Source organism: Nicotiana sylvestris, chromosome 10, assembly GCF_000393655.2.
Source record: "Nicotiana sylvestris chromosome 10, ASM39365v2, whole genome shotgun sequence".
NCBI lineage: Eukaryota > Viridiplantae > Streptophyta > Magnoliopsida > Solanales > Solanaceae > Nicotiana > Nicotiana sylvestris.
The window spans coordinates 100061607-100075075 of NC_091066.1; the positions used below are offsets into that span (position 1 = coordinate 100061607).

Here is a 13469-nt window from a genome sequence, read left to right on the forward strand (position 1 = left end):
AAAGGTGGAAAATGCAATGAGAAATGCGATCGCACACCTACAATGCGGACTGCAGAACGTGAATGCGATGAAGGGCTGGGAACTAGGGTTTGAAGATGCGATGGCCATGACGAGAATGCGGACCGCATGTCTGTTATGCGACAGATATGCGGTCGCATAATTGACCGGAAAGGGTATTTTGTCCGATTTTGGTCCCAAGTTTTGACCCACTATAAATAGATTTATTGGGATTTTGTGAGGGCATCTGGTCTGGTTTTTGAGCTACAATCCAAGTCTTTATTACTCCTCTCGTTTGGAAGCTTTTGAAGGAAGAATCTTGCACTTTGTAAGCTTTATGGCATTAAATATTCTCATCATTTTGTATTTTAGCACGTGTAGCTAACTTTAAATACTAAGATTGTGGACCCTAAATGGGTGTTTAACAGTGAATATATGTATAATGGTTGGTTGATATATATTTATTTCTCATTCTTCATTTATTGTTTGTGGTTGCAAACATTAACAAGTGACATTAAATTCTTTCTTTACTTGAAAAAGTGAGTTAGGATTTGGTAGAGATAAATATCAAAGACTCAAGGCTTTAAACCTTGTTTAATAGAATTGCTTAGGAATAAGTGGATTTTATTTGGCATATATTGATTGTTCTTAATTACAACTCTTTTATATTTGGAAAAATCATAAAGAGGAAATACTACCCAACTATTGAAAAATATTGGGTAGTCATTTAGAAATCACTTGTATATCTAAAGAACCTTCCATTAGAAATATATCATATTAACACCGATAGCATTACACTTCATTGAAGGGGACACAACTTTGGTTTCCTTAATCAAATTATTTACATTTTCAACATTACAATTAGTTATTTCTTCAAACCAAAATCATATCATACTCTTGTTACAATTAACCGAATAGAATTACGACTTTAGTCAAGTAACACACTACTTGAGTAACCTTTTCACGCCCATTCCCCGTGGGATTCGACCCCAACCTTATTGGGCTATTATATTTGACACCGACCGCCTACACTATTTAATTAAAGTATAATTTGAGTGTATCAACAGGCCCCGCTGTACTAATTAATACATGTCCAAATCGTACTGACCAAATAAGCAATTTCGGAGCAAACAGAGCGCACCAACATCTTTTGCTGAGCTGATAGCCTACTTGGAGGACTCTCGACCTATCTATCCGGACCTGCGGGCATGAAACGCAGCGTCCCCAGGAAAAACGGATGTCAGTACAAATAATATACTGAGTATATAAGGAATGATAATCAGTAAATAATAGACATAAGAGAAACATGGAGTAAGAGACTCGACATGTAAGTCTGGAAAACTCTATAAATCATAAAATACTTATAGTATCATTCATATACGTATGAATGTCATGTCGTGCATTGGTACATGTGTTCATAACATCATCAAGCCTCTGAGGGCATCCCATCATATCATCTCGGCCACTGTAGGCAAAATCATCAACGTATACCAGCTAATCAGGTGGTGGTACATATATAACGTCGTAACCTTTTCCCATATTCCATATACATATATATAAGCGTATATAACGACATCTGGTCATGGGTCAATGTACATGTATAAATGAATGCAATGCATGAGAAGTACGTCAATAAAATATCTCGGGATATCATAAGACCATTATGCCTTTGAGTAATATCATGAAATAAACTTTACCAACTTATGTATTTTCTGAGACACATGAACAGATGATAGAATAATATGACACATGGGGAATCAAGAACATAGGCATCTCTAGCATTTCTATGAATAGAGTCATTTATGAAAGTTGTGCATTTACTCGTTTCGTTTGTATCGTATGGATCATGCCAAAAGGAAAGAAGGGATATCCTTAACATACCTGAGCTGATTCTCTTGACAATGCCTTTAACACACGTCAATTGCGACAAAATACATAATGGTGGATCAAAGTAGGGAAAAATCCGCATGATATTCTTGACAAAGATGGTACCGTGCTTTCTTAGAATTGCATCTCACGCATAATCGGATCTTGTATGAAATTTGCTAAGCTCACCCGTTACTTAGTGAATATGACCATCTTCAACTTGATACTTTAGAGAAGCCTTTTGTTGTGCTAATCACGTTACCATTTGTAAAGGATTCATATGAAATTATATTTGAGAATCCCACCAATCTAACTCATTTCATATTGTAGGATTCATATCTCCTTGAAAAGCTTTTCGTTATTTTGTAGAGACAAAAAATTAATTAGAATGAATTTTTAAGTCTTTAGAGTGGCCCCACACTTTTGATGACTTAGCTAAACTTTTCTCTACATGTGCCACCTTTCTTACATGAGTAAGAGTCACTAATTTGAGCAAGGCTTGCTGCCATGTTAGTTATCCACTAACTTATCCAAGATTATCATTAATTATCCACTAATCTCTTTGATTAACTTGTTAATCTTTCACTAACCAATAATTAACCACTTGTCCATATAATTAAGAATTATCTCAAATTACTTAAAATACTACTTACTTTTAACATATTTTATACACCTTACTAGCATGGTTATGTGGTACTTTGTATGGCACTAGTCCATAAATACCGACTATTATAGCCCGGACCGTATTTTATCCTAAATTGTCAAACTTCGACGAAACTTATTTTCTTCGATTCGCTTACCCTCTTACCTTCATGAACTTGTTTAAAATACCATAATACTTATAATCTCATAAATAATCTCATTCCCGAGCTTACGTCGATTAACTTACGATGAAACTTTAACGTACGAAAATGCAAGATGTAACATCTCATTTCCGAGCTTTCATCAATTTACTTATGGCGCACTTTCACGTACAAAAACATGGGGTGTAACATGGAGAGTGTTGGAGCAAGCAAAACTGATCGGGAGCATCATTTCGGCGACAAACTCTTAGATGGATTCAACTTGACAAGTGTGACAACCCGAGGAGAGATCCTGTTGCCCACGAACGCCGAGGGGTAACCAAGACCACCTTATTCGAGGTTGTAGATGGCGACATAGGCTACAATGTAATCCACGGGAGTACGTGGATACACCAGATAAAGGTTATAACTTCGACATATCACCAGTTATTGAAATTTCCTACGTCGGAAGGGATCAAGCAGATAAGAGAAGACCAACCGGCGGTAAGGGAAATGAATGCGGTAACTATTTCCAGAAGCAAGGACAAAGAATCCAACAAGAAATTAAGGAACCGATGTCGTTTCTCTTTTCGAATGAAGATGATAAAGGCGAAAAGTCGTCAGAATCCCACCAGGTGCTGAAATATTTTCAGGTACCGAAGGAGACGGCTGCGACCAAGTCAACCGCAGAAGAACTTGAGCAAGTGGCCTTGTTCGATGAATTTTTGGAAAGGAAGTTTCACTTTAGAACATGACTCAACCCCAAACTCAAGTTAGGATTTATAGATTATCTTAAAGCGAGCATAGATTGCTTTACATGGTCGCACTCGGATATGACAGGTATCCAATTAGAGGTGGTCGTGCACAAGCTAAGTCTAGATTCAACTTCCCACCAGTAAGGCAAAAATAAATACCCAATAGCGGAGGCTAGGAACATGTTTGTTAAAGAAGAGGTAAATCGACCACTCAATATTAGTTCCATACGGAAGGTAAAATATCCAGAAAGGTTAGCCAATGTAGTTGTAGTTCTGAAGAAGAATAACAAGTTTAGAATATACGTAGATTATAAGGATTTAAATAGGCGTGCCCTAAAGAGTCGTTCCCATTGCCAAACATTGATCAAAATGTTTGAAAGTCAAATAGGCAAAACAATGAAGGTATATATTGATGCCATGTTAGTCAAGTCACTGAATGTTGGACATCATTAGAAACATCTCCAAGAGACTTTCGACATCCTAAGAAAACATAACATGAAAATCAACCCAGAAAAATATGTCTTCAGAGTTGGCTTCGGAAAATTCTTAGGGTTCCTGGTATCGCAAAGAGGGATCGAGGTAAGCCCTGACAAAATCAAAGTCATTGAAGACATCCTGGATCAGTTGATGAGTGTGAAGGAGGTAGATAGATTAACCAGAAGGTTAGTATCATTAAGTTGGTTCATCTCAAGATCCTCAGAAAAGTGTCATCACTTCTTCTAACTTCTCAAAAAGAAGAATAATTTCGAGTGGACTTTGAAATTCCAACAGGCATTGCGGATCTTGAGGCAGCAAGAAAAGGGGATCTATCACCAATGCATAGCGGCAAAGGTAAGAAGACTCATGCAAGGAAAAATAGTTGGAACGATAAGGTTAGTGATTTTTTAAATGTTAGGCGACCTCCAATGAGAGTTGCCAAACAAAAGCAGGTTGCCCCAACTACATCAACGAGTTCCAACCATTCAAAAAAGAAATGATGATTTTTGAATACATTTTGAACACGGTTGAGGAAAACAACAAAGAATTACAAATTGAAGATTTTACAAGTTTGGACAAGAAAGGACAAGAATTTAATTCCTACTATATTCTATTTTTTCATTTTATAAGTATTATCATTTGTAATATCATCACAGAGTATGTTATAAACTTTGTGATGATCATTGAATATTTGGTCTGTTCAAGTTCTTATTTCTTACATGCATGTTTGTAGGTGAGGCCTTTTTCTTTGCCTCAATAGGATTAGTAAGGTAAGGTTTAGCCCGGTTAGTGTTGCCTTGGTCCTATGCCTTTGGAAAAATATCCACACGGCTATGAGATTATATGCCCTCGTGAGACTTTGCCGGCAGCTACACCATGAATCCTCTAGATGAGGCTGCCATCATAAGGCAATGTGAGGCACAGAGGAGTGATTATATAGACAAGGCATATGGGTAACAATACCGGTGCTATTGTCCCCCTTATTTGTACTTTTCCTAATTGTTGTACTTTCCTTTTCTTTTTATTAATAAAAAACTAGTCCTAGGCACTTGCCTAGCGGATTGCCAAAAAAAAGTCCTGGAATATCAAAAAAAACAGGCATTGAAAGACCTAAAAGTATACTTATCAAGACCCCCGTTGCTGCCAAAACCGGGGGAAGGCGATCAGTTGTTAATATACCTAGCGGTCTCGGAAGTGCCAGTAAGTGTCATTTTAGTCTAAGAGGAAGAAGGCACACAATTTCACATTTATTATGTTAGCAAAATATTATCGGGGGTAGAGACTCAATATTCGCACCACAAAAATTTGGCCTTAGCTCCTGTAGTCACCTCTCAAAAGCTTAGGCCTTATTGTCAGTGTCACCCGATAGCCGTTGTGACAACCTTTACTTTAAGGAATATCCTTCAAAGGCATGCGTTGTCAGGCCGTTCGGCTAAATGGACGGTCGAAATAAGTGAGTTTGACATCAAGTACAAACTCAGGACTACGATCAAGTCGCAAGTTTTAGCTGACTTTGTGGCTAATTTCAGTGTCGGGTTAATGCCCTTGACTGCTAAGGAAGCAGTGCGGGTGTCGAAAATGACATCAGAAATTTGGACCTTGTTTACGGATGGAGCCTCTAATATAATAGGGTCCGATCTCGGGATAGTTCTATGCACACCCTTGAGAGAAACCCGGAGACAAACCATTAAAATTGTTCCATTAACTAATAACGAATCTGAGTATGAGGCTTTGGTTGCAGGACTTGAATAAACTTGGGGACTAGTCTCCGAGGTCATCGAAGTAAAATGTGACTCCCAACTGGTGGTAAACCAAGTGTATGAGATTTTCGGTGCAAAGGAAGAGCGCATTGAACAATATTTGAATAAGGTTCAAGCATTTCTTGCATGTTTCAGGGAATGGTAAATCATACACATTCCAAGGGAAGAAAATGTGGAAGCAGATGCATTGGCTAATTTGGGGTCGTCCACGAAGATAAAAGGATCTGACTTCGGTACAGTTGTCTAACTTCAGCACTCGATGTGGGATGTGGATGGTTACTTCGAGGTTAATTCAACTGTCACGACCCGAAATTTCCATCGTCGGAACCGTGATGGCGCCTAACATTTCACTTGCTAGAAAAGCCAACATTAAAACATTCTATCCATTTTTAACATTTCAATATTAGTTAATAAGAAAAAAACCGAAACTACTACAATAATCCAAATTAATAATGTGGAAGTTAAAACAGCCAAACGTTTAATACATCCCTGGACCCGGTGTCACAAGTGCACGAGCTGCAAGAATAATACATATAAGGGTCTGAAATAACATAAAGCTCTCTGGAAAAAAAGTACACAGCTAAATAAAAAAAGAGAAGAGGACTCCAGGAGCTGCAGGCACTGAGCAGTTGTATCTCAAGTCGCCGAATGACGTCCAACCCGGGCTCATTGATAACCGGTGTTGGGACCGACTCCAAAATTCGCACAAGAAACACAGAGTGTAGTATGAGTACAAGCGACCCAATGTACTCTGTAAGTGCGGAGCCTAACCTTAACGAAGTAGTGATGAGGCTAAGGTGAGTCACCTACACTACAACTTGTACGCAGTATATAATAATGACAGAAAATGAAAATACAGAAAAGGATAAACCAGTCAACTGAAAATAATAACTACAGAGTATCCTCCAGAATTACCAATCCTTAGCATTTCAAATAAGAACACCGAAAACTAACACAACTCAAGAAATAGAAACATATAGGTTGTTGCGGCGCGCAAGCCGATCTCACCTAACACAGAATCCTCCCTAATTTCACTGTAATAACATCGACAATCGAGATAACATATAAATGTTGTGGCACGCAACCCGATACCACCATATATCAATATTAGTATCATATTTCACCCTTATTTTACCATATCAATCCACCCTTATTTCATCTATTGCGGCGTGCTACCCGATCATACCATACAATATTAATTCACCCTTATTCTACCATATCAATCCACCCTTATCCCACCTATTGCGGCATGCAACCCGATGCCATCATATCAGTACCAAATACTCAATGTGCACAATCAAATTTATAATTCACACCGCGGAAACATTTACGATCAATAAATACTAAACTGAACCAGAAAAGGAAACCTTGTACAACACAGGAATCTATATAAGTAATACTACACAGCGAGACCAGCCCAGAAATTGACAATTAGAATGTGCAAGTAAGTCAATTTAGGAAAATAGTAGGGAATCATGAAACTATGAAAAGATCTAACATCATTAACAAGAGAAGACATTGATTAACAGGTAGTAGTTAAGCATGGACAACATTTAGAGCATATAACTGTTAAGACAGGGAAGGAAATAATTCAGGAAAGCGGAAAATCGGGGGAAAACAGATAATTCGGTGGCGTGTAGGCACTCATTACCTCGCATATACGTCTCTCACATGAAATTCACATAGCACATTATCCAAGGGTCCCTAATTACTTCAAGTCAAGGTTAGACACAACATTTACCTCGCTCCAAAGACCACTCAAAGTTCAATCATAGCTTTGCTTCTCAAACATGCGTTCAAACCAACAATATCTAGCAAATTACCAACCAAACGATTCAAAATAAGTCTTAGGAATCACCCACGATTGCAAAAGATTCAATTTAGATCATTATTGAAAAAGTCAACAAAAAGTCAACTCTCGGGCTTGTCACATCTCCTTTTTTTACCCCCCCCCCCCGAAAGGGGTATAAAGGAGTTTTTCCAATTAAAGTGACAATAATCGAAACAGAATTATTTATTCAAATTCAGAGTCGCCATTTGGGATGATTTATGGTGTCCCAAGTCACCGATTTAAAATCTCGAATCGAGGAAGTTTGACTCTTATTTATGGTCTGCGAACACAGAAATCTGGGTAAGGAATTCTGTTAACCCGAGAGAAGGTGTTAGGCATTCCCGGATTCCGTGATTTTAACACGGTCGCTTTAATCGTACCTGGCTTAATTAAATTGTCTAATTACTTATTTTAGAACCTATGTACATTTTCCTTTTTACCGCTTTTAGTTAAGAAATTATTCTAAAGCGAATCACGCGTACGTGTACTCATTTCGTTTGGCGCGTGAAGAATCATGTCACGCGTACGTGTCCACATATTAATCATGCTTTATTAATATTAAGAAAGTTTGGCCGAAGTTGCGCGAATGCATACCTCGATTTTAATTGAAAATCATAATCATGCAAACGTGTACATAATCACGAAAATTTATTAAGTGCCTAAAGCATTTTAGTGAAAGTTCTTTAATAGAGCAATTAGAACTGAATGTATAACTCAGATAATAATAGGGTCTACATTTTGGACGTACGAAAATGCCACTAATGCATTATAACATGCATAATAATGACACTCATCCACCCAATAATCTTATTCCTCCCCATTTTCCCCATTATTATTAACAGTGAACAAACACAAGATACGTTCATGCTTATGTAAGTATTCCTAAAAATTGATGCAAGTGGATAATGTCAAATCTCAGAGACTCAACACCTATCCATCAAATTTTCACGCAGAAACAAAGCTAGTCAATTTAATCTTATTATCGTCAGCTTGTATTGAAACGCTAATTACCGGATAAAGAATAAATCAATTTGACTAAGTTATGCTAAAAATACTCAACAATTCATTATAGTCTAAATCCAAACTCAAGATAACGATAGTAGAAGCACATGATTTGCAAGATTAATTTTGAAATAATTAAGAACTAATAACAATTTTATCTATAATAGAGTTTCACTCAAACAGAAAACATATCAGTACATAACACCAAAATTTAACCTTAATAAAGAAAGAGATGAAAATCGACCTCAAATATTTCTTCTACCAGTCCATAAGACAAAGACGTCAGGCCACTAACCGGAACTCAACGCAGCGACTCGTATGAACCTTGTCGGGTTAGTACTCAACGCAGCGACTCGTATGAACCTTGTCGGCGACAACCTCGAACTAACTTAGCAATCCTTCGAAAATCAGATCAAGAAAATAGAACCTCTGTTTCGTTTGGAAAAGAAAACAGAGATGATTTGTTTTTTGTTTTTTTGAACTAGAGCTTTATGGATAAATTGGATTGAGAAGGGGAAAACGTGGTTAATGAATGGTGAGGATGAAAGGCTGTGGTTTGGATATGAATTTAATAGCAAAATCATAGAAGGGGATCGAAAGCTTGCGTCTGCTGCGCCGCTATCGATTTTCTCACGTCCCCTCCCTTTTTCTATCTGTTTTTTTTTTTTGCTTTCTCGCCACTCTTTATCTATCTCCGTGTTTTCTTGCTTTGTTTTTGCTTTTACGATTTCCTCCTCCTTTTTTTTTATTCTACTAGATCCCCTCCCCTTTTTGTGTGTGTCTATGGTTATTTTTCAAAAGAGTTAATGTTTTCTCTCAAAGATTGAGAGAGATGAGAGCCTCCAAAAGGTCTGTCTGCTAGAGCCCTTAGAAATTGGGAACGGCAGCCATGAAAAATGAGGAGGGGTGGATGTTTCTCTTTCTCTTAAGGTGGAGCTAAAAAAATGGCTGCTATCCTTGTAACCAAGCAAATCTTTTTCAACCAGACAGTAGAAATCGAGAAGTTTGAAATGGAAACATTTAGACTGTGATAAAGCACATTTCAAGGTGTTTCAGTTAAGAGATTTTTGAGCTCCAAAGAAGATAAGCAGCGATTTTTGCCTTAGCTCTCTCTCGTCTCCTTTCCTCTTTTCCTGCGTGTCCCCTTTTTTAGCCCAGATCTTTTTTTTTCTATTCTCCCAGCTCTTTCCCGTTTTTTATGTGCAAATCCCCTTCCCCCAGTTATTTTTTGTTGTCCCCCAGATCTCTCGTTCTCTTTTTTTATTCCCCGTCCTCCCTTCTTTTTGAGTGAGTGTCTATATATCAGTGTGTGTGTGAGATATGTGTCAGAAAGGTGAGAATCCAAAATCGGTAGAAATGTCTGTGTGCTCTGTGAAAGAATCTTCTTTTGGCATTATCTGTTAGTGTCATCAAATCCAAAAAAGGAATCCATGAATTATGTGCCAAACCAGAGTAAAAATTGGGTGTGAAAATGACGTGGGTAGATTTTGCTATCAAACAAGATAAGATGGAATCTTGCAAATGTGTCAACTTTTAATTGGTTCTTTATTTTTTTGTGATTTTGATTTTTTTTTGTAGAATAAAATGTTACTCCTAAACTTAATAACAAAATAAAATACTAATTACTTAAAATTTACTTAACAAACTAATATATTTTATTGCAAAATTTTTTCTTTATTTGTAAATGAAGATAAAGCTTATATTAAAAATGTGACTCTTTTTTTTAATTGTTTTCAATTTACTTAAATAAAATATATATAAAAGGAAAAATAAGAGCTAAAATATGTAGATTAAACTTAAAATATATTTACCTACTGAAATGAAAAACTCAAATATAATAAAAAATTAGGTGCTCACAAGGCCCGTTTGGTCCAACCCCGAAATTCAGACCAAAATTCGATTACCAATTCACCCCCGAGCCCGGTTATATAATTTGTTTTGGAATATGACCTCAACTTGAGGTCTAAATCCCAATTTTCCAAAAAACCCTAATTCTACCCAAACCCCCAATTTTCACCATAAAAACACTAGATTTTAGATTGAAATGCGAACTTTTACCTCGCAAATGCGATATCCCTTGCCATGCCCAGGTTCACAAATGCAATGGTTTCTTCGCAAATGCGAGCCAACAAACACCAGAAATAAAAATGCATCAGTTATGTTTTCTAAGTCTATTTTACTCCGTAGCCTATCTGTAACTCACCCGAACCCTCGGGGCTCCAAACCAAACATGCACACAAGTCCAAAAATATCATACGAACTTGTTCGCGTAATCGAATCGCTAAAATAACACCTAGAACTACGAATTGAACACAAAATCAAATAACATTTTCAAGAAAATTTTGAAACTTCTATTCTTGCAATTGAACGTCCGAATCATGTCAAACCAACTCCTGTTTCTCACCAAATTTAACAGACAAGTCATAAATATAATAATGGACCTATACCAGTTTTCAAAATCAAAATACAGACCCAATAAAGTCATATATTGGTCAAACTTTCAAAGTCATTAAGCTTTTAAACTTTCAAATTTCTACAAAATGCAATAACTCGGGCTAGGGACTTCGGAATTCGATTCCGGGCATACGCCCAAATCCCAAATCACGATACGGATCGTCAAAACACAAATCTGAGTGTGTTTGCTCAAAATGTTGACCGAGGTCAACATTTTTTTTATCAGTTTTTAGCATAAAAGCTTTTTGAAAAAAAACACTCGAACTACGCACGCAAATCGAGGAGGGCTAAAATGAGGTATTTAAGGCTTCAAAGCACAGAATTGGGTTCTAAAATATAAGATGACCTATCGGGTCATCACATTTTTTACCTCTAAAACAGCCGTTAGACCTCGAACGGACATAGAAAAGTATATGGGCTGGTGAAAAGGTGTGGATATCCACTCCGCATGTCCGACTCGGCCTCCCAAGTAGCTACCTCGACGAGCTAACCATTTCACTACACTCGAACTGAAAGATAACTCTTCGACCTCAACTGACAAACCTACCGGTCTAGAATAAACATCGTCTCCTCCTCATAAGTCAAATCCTTTTCCAACAGAACGGAGCTAAAATCTAACATGTGGGATGGATCATCGTGATACTTTCGGAGTATGGACACATGGAACACCGAATGAATTGTTGATAAAACAGGTGGCAACGCAAGCCTGTAAGCCACCTCTCTCAAGAATCTAAAATGGTCTGATATACCTAGGGCTCAACTTGCCCTTCTTTCCAAACCTCATTACACTCTTCATGGGTGATACCCGGAGCAACACCCGCTTTTCGATCATGAATGCAACATCACGAACTCTACGATCGGCATAACTCTTTTGTTTGGACTGAGCTGTGCGAAGTCAATCCTGAATAATCTTGACCTTATCCAAGGCATCCTATACCAAATCTGTAGCCAACAACTGAGCCTCCCCCGGCTCAAACCATCCAACTGGCGAACGACATCGCCTACCGTATAATGCCTTACAAAGAGCTATCTGAATGCTCGATTGGTAGCTATTGTTGTAGGAAAACTCCACAGGCGGCAAGAACTGATCCCAAGAACCTCTGAAGTCTATAACACAAGTGTAGAGCATATCCTCCAATATCTGAATATTGCGCTCGGACTGTCCGTCCGCCTGAGGAAGAAATATTGTGCTCAACTCAACCTGCCTGCCCAACTCACGTTGTACTGCCCTTCATAAGTGCGAGTTGAACTGCATACCTCAATTAAAAATGATAAACACGGGAATACTATGAAGACGGACAACCTCGCGAATGTAAATCTCAGCCAACTACTCTGAAGAATAGGTGACTACAACAGGAATGAAATACGCTAACTTGGTTAGCCTATGAACAATGACCCAAACTGCATCGAACTTCCTCTAAGTCTGTGGGAGTCCAACAACAAAATCCATAGTGATATGCTCCCACTTCCTCTCAAGAATCTCTAACTTCTGAAGCAAACCACCAGGTCTCTGATGCTCATACTTTACTTGCTGACAATTGAGACACCGAGCTATATACGTAACTATATCCTTCTTCATCCTCCTCCACCAACAAAGTTGTTGCAAGTCCTGATACATCTTGGTGGCACCCGGATGAATAGAGTATCGGGAACTGTGGGAATCCTCAAGAATCAACTCATGAAGTCCATCTACATTAGACACACAAACACGACCATGTATCCTAAAAACTCCATCATTTCCAACGGTAACCTGCTTGGCATCACTGTGCGGCACCGTTTCCCTAAGGACAAGCAAATGAGGGTTATCATACAGCCGCTCCGTAATGCGATCAAACGAGGAAGACCGAGCGATTGTACAAGCTAAAACACGACTAGGCTCAGAAACATTCAACCTCACGAACTGATTGGTCGAAGCTTGAACATCTAATGCAAGCAGTCTCTCACCGACTGGAATGAACGCAAGGCTACCCATACTCACTGACTTTCTGCTCAAGGCATCAGTCACCACATTGGCCTTCTCGGGATGATACAAGATGGTGATATCATAGTCTTTCAATAGATCCAATTCCCTCATCTACCTTAAATTAAGCTCATTTTGCTTGAACAAAATCCTGCAAACTCCGATGATTCACCTTGCATGACACGCCGTAAAGATAGTGCCTCCAAATCATCAGCGCATTAACAATGGCTTCTACATCTAAGTCATGAATAGGGTAATTCTTCTCGTGAACCTTCAGCTGTTGTGACGCATATGCAATCACCTTGCCATCCTGCATCAATACTGCACCATGTCCAATACGAGATGCATTACAATATAACATGTAAGATTCTAAACCTATGGGCAACACCAACACCGGTGCCATAGTCAAAGCATTCTTGAGCTTCTGAAAGCTTGCTTCACACTCGTCTGACCATCTGAACGCGGCACCCTTCTGGGTTAACCTGGTCAACGGGGCTGCTATAGGTAAAAAAAACCCTCTAAGAACCGATGGTAATATCCCACCAAACCTAAGAAACTCCAGATCTCTGTAGCTGAAGTGGGTCT

The 13469-nt window shown here is 38.3% G+C and overlaps 1 long non-coding RNA gene across 1 annotated transcript; it reads right to left on the bottom strand.

The window, feature by feature from the left end:
* Window positions 1-799: 799 nt before the first annotated feature.
* On the bottom strand, window positions 800-9879 carry LOC138880517 (uncharacterized). Its single transcript, XR_011403240.1, has 2 exons — window positions 8715-9879; window positions 800-1197 (listed from the first exon to the last, which is right to left on the bottom strand). It is a non-coding gene; the product is annotated as an uncharacterized lncRNA (long non-coding RNA).
* Window positions 9880-13469: the final 3590 nt, after the last annotated feature.